Here is a 10,781-nt window from a genome sequence, read left to right on the forward strand (position 1 = left end):
GGGTTTTTTTGTTTTGTTTTTTTGTTTTTGTTTTTTTTCTTACTGCAGTTCTCTTTGGAAAGAAAGTCACTAAGTGCAGCTTTAACTTACACTTAAAGAAAGGAGCCACACTCCTCTTCCTGGAGAGTAGGGGTTCTACATAAATTATTTGGAATGTTTCTCCTTCTCTTTGGTTATATGTAAAGTTTCACTGGAACAGGGGGAGGAGTGACTCTTATCATCTGCCATCCACTTACTTAATTGTTTATTATATTTATGTATAGGAGTATTTATGTATAGAAGTATCTGCATTCTACTTGTTAACTGATGACTCCCTCAAGATAACTTCATAAACCAGAGTACAGCCCTTCCATCATTTCCTTTTCCCTCAACTCTTTCAGGTTTCATTTATTTCCAAAGTTACTTAAGCAAGTACATTTCCCCCCACACCCTGCCATGAAACAATTTCATATATGTAATACAGTTGGATTGCTTTATAACATTTTTATTTTCTTCCTGAGATCCACAATCTCCTAAACTGTTTTTTTATTTGCATCCTTAAGGGTCATTCTTTGTTGCTCTAAAATTCTATGGCTTTGGATAAATGCACAATGTCATGTATCCATTATTATAGTCTCATACAGAATACCTATCTGACTCTAAAAAAAGCTAAAAAACTAGATTTGAATGTTAAACAGTTGAAAAATGCATCATTGACTGCCCTTATTAGACTGATTATATTTATTTTAAGGCAATCAATTCTCTTATCTCCTGATATCATTTAGTTTTTGAATTTCTAAAAAATGTTGTTACAATATTTATAATAAGTTTGTTACACAACTGCCGATGTCCCTAATTTGGGAATATTTCAATCTACTGAGTTTGTCGACAAGTTCTGTTAAGTTTAGTGAAATGTCAGCTACTAATTTTTAGAAAGAAAATCACATAATGTTGAAACATTTCCACTCATTTTAAAAATATTCTCTTGGGAGCACAAGATTTTTTGGGTAAATGCTTTATCATCCATTATTTAAAAAAACAAAAAAATAACATCTTTATCTTGAAGAGACAGGCGAGGAGGCACGGTTCTTGTTCCAGAAATCACTGCAAGTTCCTGCAACATTAAGAGCTATTTGCCACAACAACGTGCTTACCAAAAAAACTGAAATCATTTATTTATCGATGAAAAAAACACAACATTTTTTTTTAATTTTTTATTTTTTTATAAACATGTATTTTTATCCCCAGGGGTACAGGTCTGTGAATCGCCAGGTTTACACACTTCACAGCACTCACCAAAGCACATACCCTCCCCAATGTCCATAACCCCACCCCCCCTTCTCCTAACCCCCTTCCCCCCAGCAACCCTCAGTTTGTACATTTTTAAGTTTCAAAATACTTTGAAACATTTAACAAGAAAAGTATTTTAAAAAGAGAAAATAAAATTAGTAAGCTTCTGATCAGTGAAAATACTTTCATGATTTTCCCTCCTCTTCTTTTCAGACTTTATTTTTTAAAAAGTTTCAGGGCAGAAGTGGGTCGGTAGGTTAGACATATGACTTTGGCTCAGGTCAAGATCTCAGTGTCTTGGGATCAAGCCCTGTTCTGGGCTCCCCACTCAGTGGGGAGTCTGCTTCTCCTTTTCCCTGTGCTTCTTCCCCCCCAACCCCCAGCTCAACTCTCTCTCTCAAATACAATTTTAAAAAATAATTTTTTTAACAAAACTTTCTTAAGGTATAATTTCCACACTATGAATTCATCTATTCTATGTGTAATAATTAAATAATTTTTTAGTAAATTTAGAGTTGTACAGCTAATCATCACAATCCAGTTTTAGAACATTTCTGTCACCCCCCAAAATTAAATAATTTTTAGTAAATTTAGAGTTGTACAGCTAATCATCACAATCCAGTTTTAGAACATTTCTGTCACCCCCATGTTTTGTGTGTAAATCCCAGTTCTTATGTCTACCCTAGACAAAATTAATCTACTTTCTGTCTAAAATAAAAATAGAACATTTTTAAGTTCAGAGCAAAATTAAGAGAAAAGCACAGAGATTTCCTATATACCCCTAACCCCACACAGATACATAAATAGCCATCCCCATTATCAGCATTGCCCACCAGAGTGGGGCAGTTGTTAGAACTGATGAACCTACATGTAGGCAGCATTACCACCCAAAGTCTTTGGACATTTACATTAGGATACATTCTTGTGGTTCATCCCATGGGTTTGAACAAATGTCAAATAGCATGTGTCATCCTATAATATACTAGAGTATTTTCACTGCCATAAAAGTGCTCTGTGCACTCCCTAGTACCCTGCCTCCAACCCCTAAGATTGCTGATCTTTTTATTGTCTCCACAGTTTTAACTTTTCCAGAATGACATATAATTGGAATTACATGGCATGTAGTCTTTCCGGACTGGCTTCTTCCACTTAAGTAATGTAAATTTGTTTCTTATTTGTGTTTTCATGGCTTTCATGTTTCATGGCTCATTTCTGTTTTAGCACTGAATAATAGTCCATTGAATGTATCATGGTTTATTTATTCATTCATTGAATGAAGGCTATCTTGGTTTCTTCCAGGTTTTGTCTGTTATAAATAAAGCTACTATCAACATCTGTATGCAGGTTTTTGCAGGAACATAGGTTTTCAACTCTATGGGCAAATACCAAAAAGCTTCCACCTCATTTTAGTTAAAAATAATATTGTAAATGTTTTGTTTAAAGAAAAATCAATCCCCATAAGACATATCAGAGAATTAAAATGAACAAATTAAAAAATAGCAAATATTTCACTCTTATTTTTATATAGATGAACAGTAGTCATGTTATTTTCTTTCCCCATCCAGTAGATTTTCTTCCATTGTTCACTGTGGGGAGCACCAGCCACCTGGGAAGTACTCTTCTGCATTCTGTCCAAGTACTCTAACAATGTGTAAACTTATAATTTTTATTTCCGTACACAACTTCAGAGTTTCCAAATCTTTTGAGTATTACACTTAATCTCTTCAGCTTAGCAAATAAGGGTGTGCCTCTAAAATTTTTTTCAAGTGGTTTCTTCCCACTGACTTCTCTGAAATTTGTCCCTCACATTTCTATATACCATTATTTAGTTTCCTCAAAAACTCTTATAGTTCTATCTATCTTCACATACGTTTTGTTCTGTCAGCAACTCTCCCTGCCCTAAGAATGTCTTCATCTCACTTCTTTGCACACTAGAAGGAATTGTTCCGTCATCTACATTCTTCTAAGAAAATTCCCTGCTCCCTGCATATGAGTTCACTGTTCACAATCTAACTTTATATCTAAACACCACAATTTCTTTATCCAAACAATTAGGACGAAGTCGTTAGGACAACTTAGGCTGTTTTCCATATCTTCGTTATTGTGAATAATGCTTCAGTAAACATTACTGCAGATATATCTTCAAGATACTGATTTTCTTTCCTTTAGATGTATACCCAGAAGTGGGATTGTGGGTCATATGGAAGGTTCTATTTTTAATTTTTTGAGGAATTCCATTTCCTTTTCGCTAATGACTTTACCAATTTACAGTTTCAAAACAATGCACAAGAGTACCTTTTTCTCTACATCTTTGCTAAATGATATCTCATTGTGGTTTTCATTTGCATTTCCCTGATGGTTAGTGATATTGAACACCCACAATATACTGCTGGCTATTTATCTGCTTTCTTTGAAGAAATGTCTGGTTTTTCCTATTGAGTTATAAGAGGTCCTAAAATACTTTTATACTTAAAATTTACTATAAGTGTGGATATTAAGAAAGTAGATTACCACACACACACACACACACACACACACAAAATGGTAACTATATGTGAGAAGATGTTATATTAATGAGCTTGATGATGGTAATCACTTAAAATCATATAAAACATTATATGAAAACACAATGTTGTCCTTATTTCTCAATTATAGCTCTATAAAACTGGAAAATAAAATAAATTTGAAAAACATGATAACTTTGTTGATATGGACATGTATTCTATATAGTTTTGTGGTTGTAATGTGGTAGAAGTGAAAATATATATTTACCGTGATTTTAATATACTTTTTAAAGTTTTTTTTTAAGTTTCAGATCACTGTATCGAATTAACAGAAGCGTATTTTAAACTGTACAGTTAGTTTATTACTCAACTTTAACACTATTGATAAAGTGATATATGTTTAAATGTTTTGTTTTAATATATTATACTTGAGAAATTAATCACATAATTGATAAATAACTTTTTGTGGAAAAGTTTTAACTTTAAAATATCAGTTTCATCATCTAAAACTATGTCATGTATAATGTTTGATCACTGTGTTACCTTTCATAGATGGTGGGATCTTAATTCAGGGAGAAAATGTTGTTATTGCAATTTTTCGTGTCAAAAAAGTGCCAGGTATGAAAAGTTTTTCCTGATAAATTGGATTCCCTGTTTCTACGATTCCATGCATCATGCTTTTTTCTCACCCCTGCTGACAGAGTTTGTGATAGATATTCTATGTTTTATTGTGCTTTTTCTTCTTTTTCTTTTCCTTCCTTAATACCTTTAAGACAGTTTTCCAAGCCAATGACTCATGAAACTAAAGTGTCTATTTCTGATCTAACATACGATTTGCCTGTTGTAGTCTGGCCAATTTAGTATTCATCTCTTATAAAATCCTCATGAAGAAGTCATTTTGCACACTTGAATAATATGCATCTCAGCTCTCTGTTGGCATACCTTACTTTCAGTGTGGAATGTAATTTGTTCCTGGGCATTAGTTCTTGAATTTTATTTCCAATATATTGGCCTACTTTCAGTACAAGAGCTAAGTTTTATCCCCACCCCACCCCAGGAGGTAAACAAATGACATTCAGAATAAAGAGAGAAACTCAGTTCATAGTTACTACACATTCTATATTGTTTAATTCTCCAGTTAGTCTAGGGTTTGTTTCTGAAAATGGTACTAACAAGCAATTGGCACAAGATAATGCTATCTGCCTAATATAACTCCAGTTGGAATAATCGGACACCTTCTAAACTGTTATAATTTTTAAATAGCCTCCTATGGTCCAATCATTCATTAATGAACACAATTCAGATTTTAAAATTTATATTTATTTGTCCACTCTATTATGTTTATTCATAAAATTTTATGTATTTTATTTTCATAATACATTTGTAATGTGTTTTTAATTTGTTAAATATGTTCCCTTAAATTTAGTACTTTTTACGCTAATGATATAAGTTAGTCACAACTTAGTGGCAAAAAAAAGAACCACTGTATTATGCTCAGAAAATTCCTGGGTCACCTGGGAAGAACTGAATGGCTGATGGCTGAAATCCTCGAGACTAGTTGATACACTTTGATGGCAGGTCCTTCAATCAACTGTCTGCCAGCTAGGCTGAGAAGGCTAAAGAATCGGCTCAGCTAGATTCTGGTCTTGAGTGTAAGGGCCTACTTGGCCAGGGGGAGCATTTTGTCATTTATGCAGTAAACTTAGATTGACCCTATGCAGTAAACTTAAATTGACCCTGCCCCTTCTGGAGGAACTTACTTGCAAAGCCCAGATACAAGGTCAGGTCAAGCCAGGTGGGAACATCCAATCAATGGAGCGCACATACTGTCTCCCTAGCTACCAGGGAGAGTGGACCCTGCCTTTTGGGTGCCAATTCTAACCAAGGTGATAGGCTAGTTCAAATATCTACTAAGGTAAATTGTAATCTCATTGGCCACCTGTGTGTAGCCAGGCTCAACCACATGGCCTTTGCTCTATAAAAGTTAGTCTGTGAGGTGGGGAAGGGTCACCTCTTTGTAAGAGACGGCCCTGACTAGTCAGTTTGATTCTTGATACTTGGGGCAAAATAAAGCTTTGTTTGACCTTCGCTTTATATCAGTCTCGTCCCTTTGATTACGGACCCTAACATGGAGTACACATGTTTCTGATTCATGTGGTTTGGATGTCTCTCAGGATGGCTGCTGAGTTCTGAGCTGGCATATTCAGAGAGGGGACTTGACAATACCAAGACGATCATTTGAAAGCTCTGTCATTTGTGATGTAGTCTCAAAACTCATAGAACAAAAACAAACATACAAAACAAAGCAAGACAACAACAACAACAACAAAAAAGAAAGAAACAAAAAAGGAAAACAAACAAAACATACACACACATACACAGAGAACAAAAGAAACAAAAAAACAAAAAGAAGTCATAGAACATCCCTCCTTTATGACCTATTGTTTAAAGCAATCAAAAACTAACCCAGATTTAGGGTATAGGACAAAGAACCCACAGCATTACAAAGAAACTTACATATCTGTGATCTACATATTTGAGGTATTTGAGAGCTGGGTGCTAGCTTTCCTCAGATAAGGGAAATGATGCCCAGAGATTTTATAAGACTTCTCTAAAACTATTGAACAAGTAAGGTAAACAATGTCATTTCAAGTTCTGGCATATTCAGCTCCAAAGCTGATTTTCTTTCAGAAAAATGGGGTTCAGAAAAATGAAATAAATAGTCAAAACTTGCAAAGATAACATTGCAAAACAGCATTGCACTGACTACAGTAGTTTCAGCAGATTCTTAGGGGATATGTTCCAAGACCCCCAGCAGATGTCTGAAGTCAAAGGTGATACCAAACCTACTATTACACTTTGGGTTTTTTTTTCCCTATATATCATACCTATGATGCAGCTTCATTTACAAATTAAGCACAGTAGATCAAAAACGATAATTAAAAATAAGCCAATCATAACAATATACTGTAATAAAAGTTATGTGAACTAGTCTTTCTCAAATTATCTTATTGTATTGTACTTGCCCTTCTTCCTGTGATAATGTGAGATGATAAAATGCCTACATGACAGGATGAAGTAAGGTTAATAATGTGGGTATTGTGACTTCGTGTTAGACTGTTACTGACCTGCTAACAATAGGTTGGAGGGGGGATCATCTGCTTCCAGGCCACGGTTGACTGTGGGTAACTAAAATTTTGGAAAATGAAGCACAGATAAAGGGTGGCTTCTGTACGTGTCATACCCTGTTTAAGATAAAACAAAACAAATATACAAATAAAACATGGCTGGAGTAATTTTTAGTTTCTAGGCTCTAATACACCACAATCACTTCTTAGTTATACATCATGCATGTCTTGCTCCACAGAACTCAAGATCAAAACTGATCATATATTTTTATTTCTACAAAGTAAATTACAGTGAATTACATCTACTAATTATCAGACAGCACATTCATTGCCCTCTTCATGAGGATCTTCTCTCTTCTGGATAGTTCATAAAACATTGATTTTAAGTGGTTCAAAATGACACCCTTATTTCTATTCCTGAGGTGTGGTACTACCAGGGGTCTCTCACGGGGGCACACCTGCCACTATTCTTTACTTCCTCATAATCTTCTACATGTATCTCATTTATCTTGGGACGTGTTTCTAGAAATTCTGCCACTTGCATATCAATTGCTGCTCCACATGGCAATTTGGAGAAGGATCTACAGGTTACATCCAAAGTTTGGTGCTTATTTCAAATGAAGGTATTTTTGGTTTGGGCACACTCAGCTGCAAGTTTTGATCATTAGATATTTTAGGTTAGCTTCCCTGACTTAAATTCCCAAAATTTTTATCTTAAGAACCCTACTTATTTTTAAAAATTAAATAATATTATTATACTTGAAATGAAATCAAATAATAATCTAGCCTGATCTTTGAAGCCACATCAAGGAATAACTAGCATCAGAACCATTTGGTCAAACAAAGAAAGGTAAACATCAATCAGCAGGCAATGACTATTTTATGAATGGGGACTGTAATTTAACAAACACTTCAAAGTAACCAATAGATTGCAAGTATTTTGACATAATCCTAATTTTCTAAAACCTATTAACCATGACAGATATAATTCAAGAGAGAAAGGTGATAAAAAAAGTGAATTTTTAAAAAGATTTTATTAATTTGCGGGAGTGAGCAAGAGCAGGAGGAAGGAGGAAAGGGAGAGGTAGAAGCAGACTCCCCAAGGGTCCCTGATGTGGGGCTTGATCTTGGGACCCTGGGATCATGACCTGAGCTGAAGACAGATGTTTAACTGACTTCGCCACCCAGGTGCCCCAACTAAAAGAGAATTTTGAAATTTTCCTTATGTTGAGTTCCCACACATTGTTCATTATCACTGTAGTCCTGCTCATGTCTCTCAAACTTTGATACCCCACAGATGACATACGTCCCTAGTTGGTGAAATTTAAATACTATTTCAATATTGAGCTCATTCTTCTAACTCTTTCTTGCCTCAAGAAAAGGCTCCTTTCTTATATGACACATTATCTAGGAGCTTAAGGATATTGTCCATTTAGGTTTAGGGCTTGAGGTCCAGAACCCACTTATTGCATTCAGTATGTCCCATTAATTTTTCTCCTTCCATTTCTATCAGATCATAAAAACTAGAATGCCAGTGAAGCTACTCTTGTAAAATCAAAATCCTTGATAATGATCAAGGATAAGAAAGAGTTATAATTATTCTCTTAATATCTTTGAAACATGCCTAGAGAACTTAGCATAAGTTAACATTCAGAGTGTACAATCTTGGCCAACCACAAACAATATGGCGTAGCCTATATTGGTAAGGCATTGAAAATGATTGAGAATGATATGTTGAGAAAACAAAAGAAAAAAGTTTTAGATTTTATTCTGCTTTATGGATATTTCTCCAAAGATTCTTATAGAATTTAGTCACCACTAAGTTCATGATAATTTTAAAAGTAGTACTGTAATCCCATCATATGTAGATTTTATTTTGGTTTCTAAAAAGCATCAATAAGAAAATACATAATAGTTTTTTATCATATAGTGTCAAGTGATTAATTTAAAGCCTGTTTAAAAACATATATTGAAAAAATAATTCAGTAAGGACAAAGAATTTAAAATGTTTTTAATTCAAATGTATGATTCTCTTGACATTAAATTCTCATCCTCTTAATTTTATTCATAAAAATGAAAATATAAAATTAACAATGTAATCTATTTTAACTATGTAATATCACTCTCTACAATTTTATCAAAATAAGTAATATGCATATTACCTAGAACTCAGTGTTTCTTAGAGTTTATTACAATAACATTTCCTTTATCTCAGAGCACATGTTAAAAGTAATTTTTATCTTTTCTTTGGTTTGAGCCAAACACCTCAAAAAAAAAAAACAAAACAAAACCCTGAAAATATCAAGAAAACGTAAGGTTATGCATGTGTATAAGATAATCCTTTTATGTGCATATGAGCTGGTTCCTCACTCTTTTGATTCTGAAGACTAAAAACTCTTGTACTATGCCAATTTTAAAAAGCACATTTCCAAATTTTGTAAACATGAAGAGAAAAAAAACTAATGGTTTGCTAGAACTTATTTATTTAAATTATGGAGAATGTATATTTGAGCAAGTGGTGAAAACCAGTTCTGCCACGTGAAGACAATTAGATATACATTCTAAGGAAATCAGACAGCATAGTTGAAACTGCTAATACAAAGGGCAGGTTTAAAGTCATTAACAATAAGTCAGTGTGTCCTGATTCAATAAAACATGACCATTTAAATTTATACATAAAGTCACTTGTCTGTGCCTAGAGGGTAGAGATGTATATTATTTATCCCTAGAAATTAGCATACTGACACATACAGAATGGCCCTCAAAAATAACAAATTACATAACAAACTTTAGTTTTATGGTAATCAAGGTTTTTGAATTCTATCCTTGTTCTAAATCAGAGTAAAATAGGACTTTTTCTACTTATATCAAGGGTGCTGTGATATGACATAATAATTAGTTGTGTCTGCTGACTTTATAAGGTATTACCATTTTTGATGGAGTAGCCATCATTAGCTATATTTTTCTTTTAAAGTGCAAAGAAATCAACTTTAGTCAATGATCAGCATTTATTACATAAAACCCACCCCTTCCCTTATAAATGGATATTAGAAATATCTGTAGGCAACTAAAAGTGTTCTTTTAATATTCCTATCCCTTCCTTATTCAATTAAAAACTAATCCAGGCACCCATGTAGAAGGATTTGGCAGATGGAATTAAGGTCCCTAATCAGGTGAATTTAAAACAGAAGATTAGCCAGGATGATCCAGGTCAACCCTGTATAATCAATTGAGACCTTGAAAAAGGGAGAGTCAGTCAGAGTTCAGAGGGAGTGGAAAGCAAAGGAAAGATGAGGCTCATGAGGCTGTCAGAGACATTTGAAGTATGATGACTTGACTCATTGTTACTGTCTTTGAAATGGAAAAAAGGACCTACTACAGACCAAGGAATGTGGACAGGCTCTGGAGGAGGAGGGTGACCCCTGGCTCTCAGATAGCAGGAAAATGGACACTTCTGTTCTAGAGCCTGGGGAGGTTAGAATCAGTTTCTTCCCTGAAGTTTACAGCGATGACTATGGTCTAGCTGACACCTTGTGAGACCCTGGGACCCAGTTATGCCTGCTTGGATTCATGACTTCCAAAACTGTGAGGTAACAAATATGTGTTCTTTCATGCTGCTAAATTTGTGTTGATTTATAGAATCAGCATCACAATCCAGAAACAAAGATATGCACAATATTAAATGAATACAGAAAGACACTTACGTACACTGGCTTTAATCGTCGAGTAGTTTACATTATATAAGAAAAAAAATATCTGGGTATGCTGTATTCTTTTATGGAAAACAAAACACTTTACACATTTTAAGAATGGAGAAGAATAAAAAGAGGAATGAAGAAACTAAGACATATAAAAAAAAAAAAACCTATCAAAGCAGGGT

This window comes from Mustela erminea, chromosome 17 (assembly GCF_009829155.1).
Source record: "Mustela erminea isolate mMusErm1 chromosome 17, mMusErm1.Pri, whole genome shotgun sequence".
In the NCBI taxonomy this organism is placed as follows: Eukaryota; Metazoa; Chordata; class Mammalia; order Carnivora; family Mustelidae; genus Mustela; species Mustela erminea.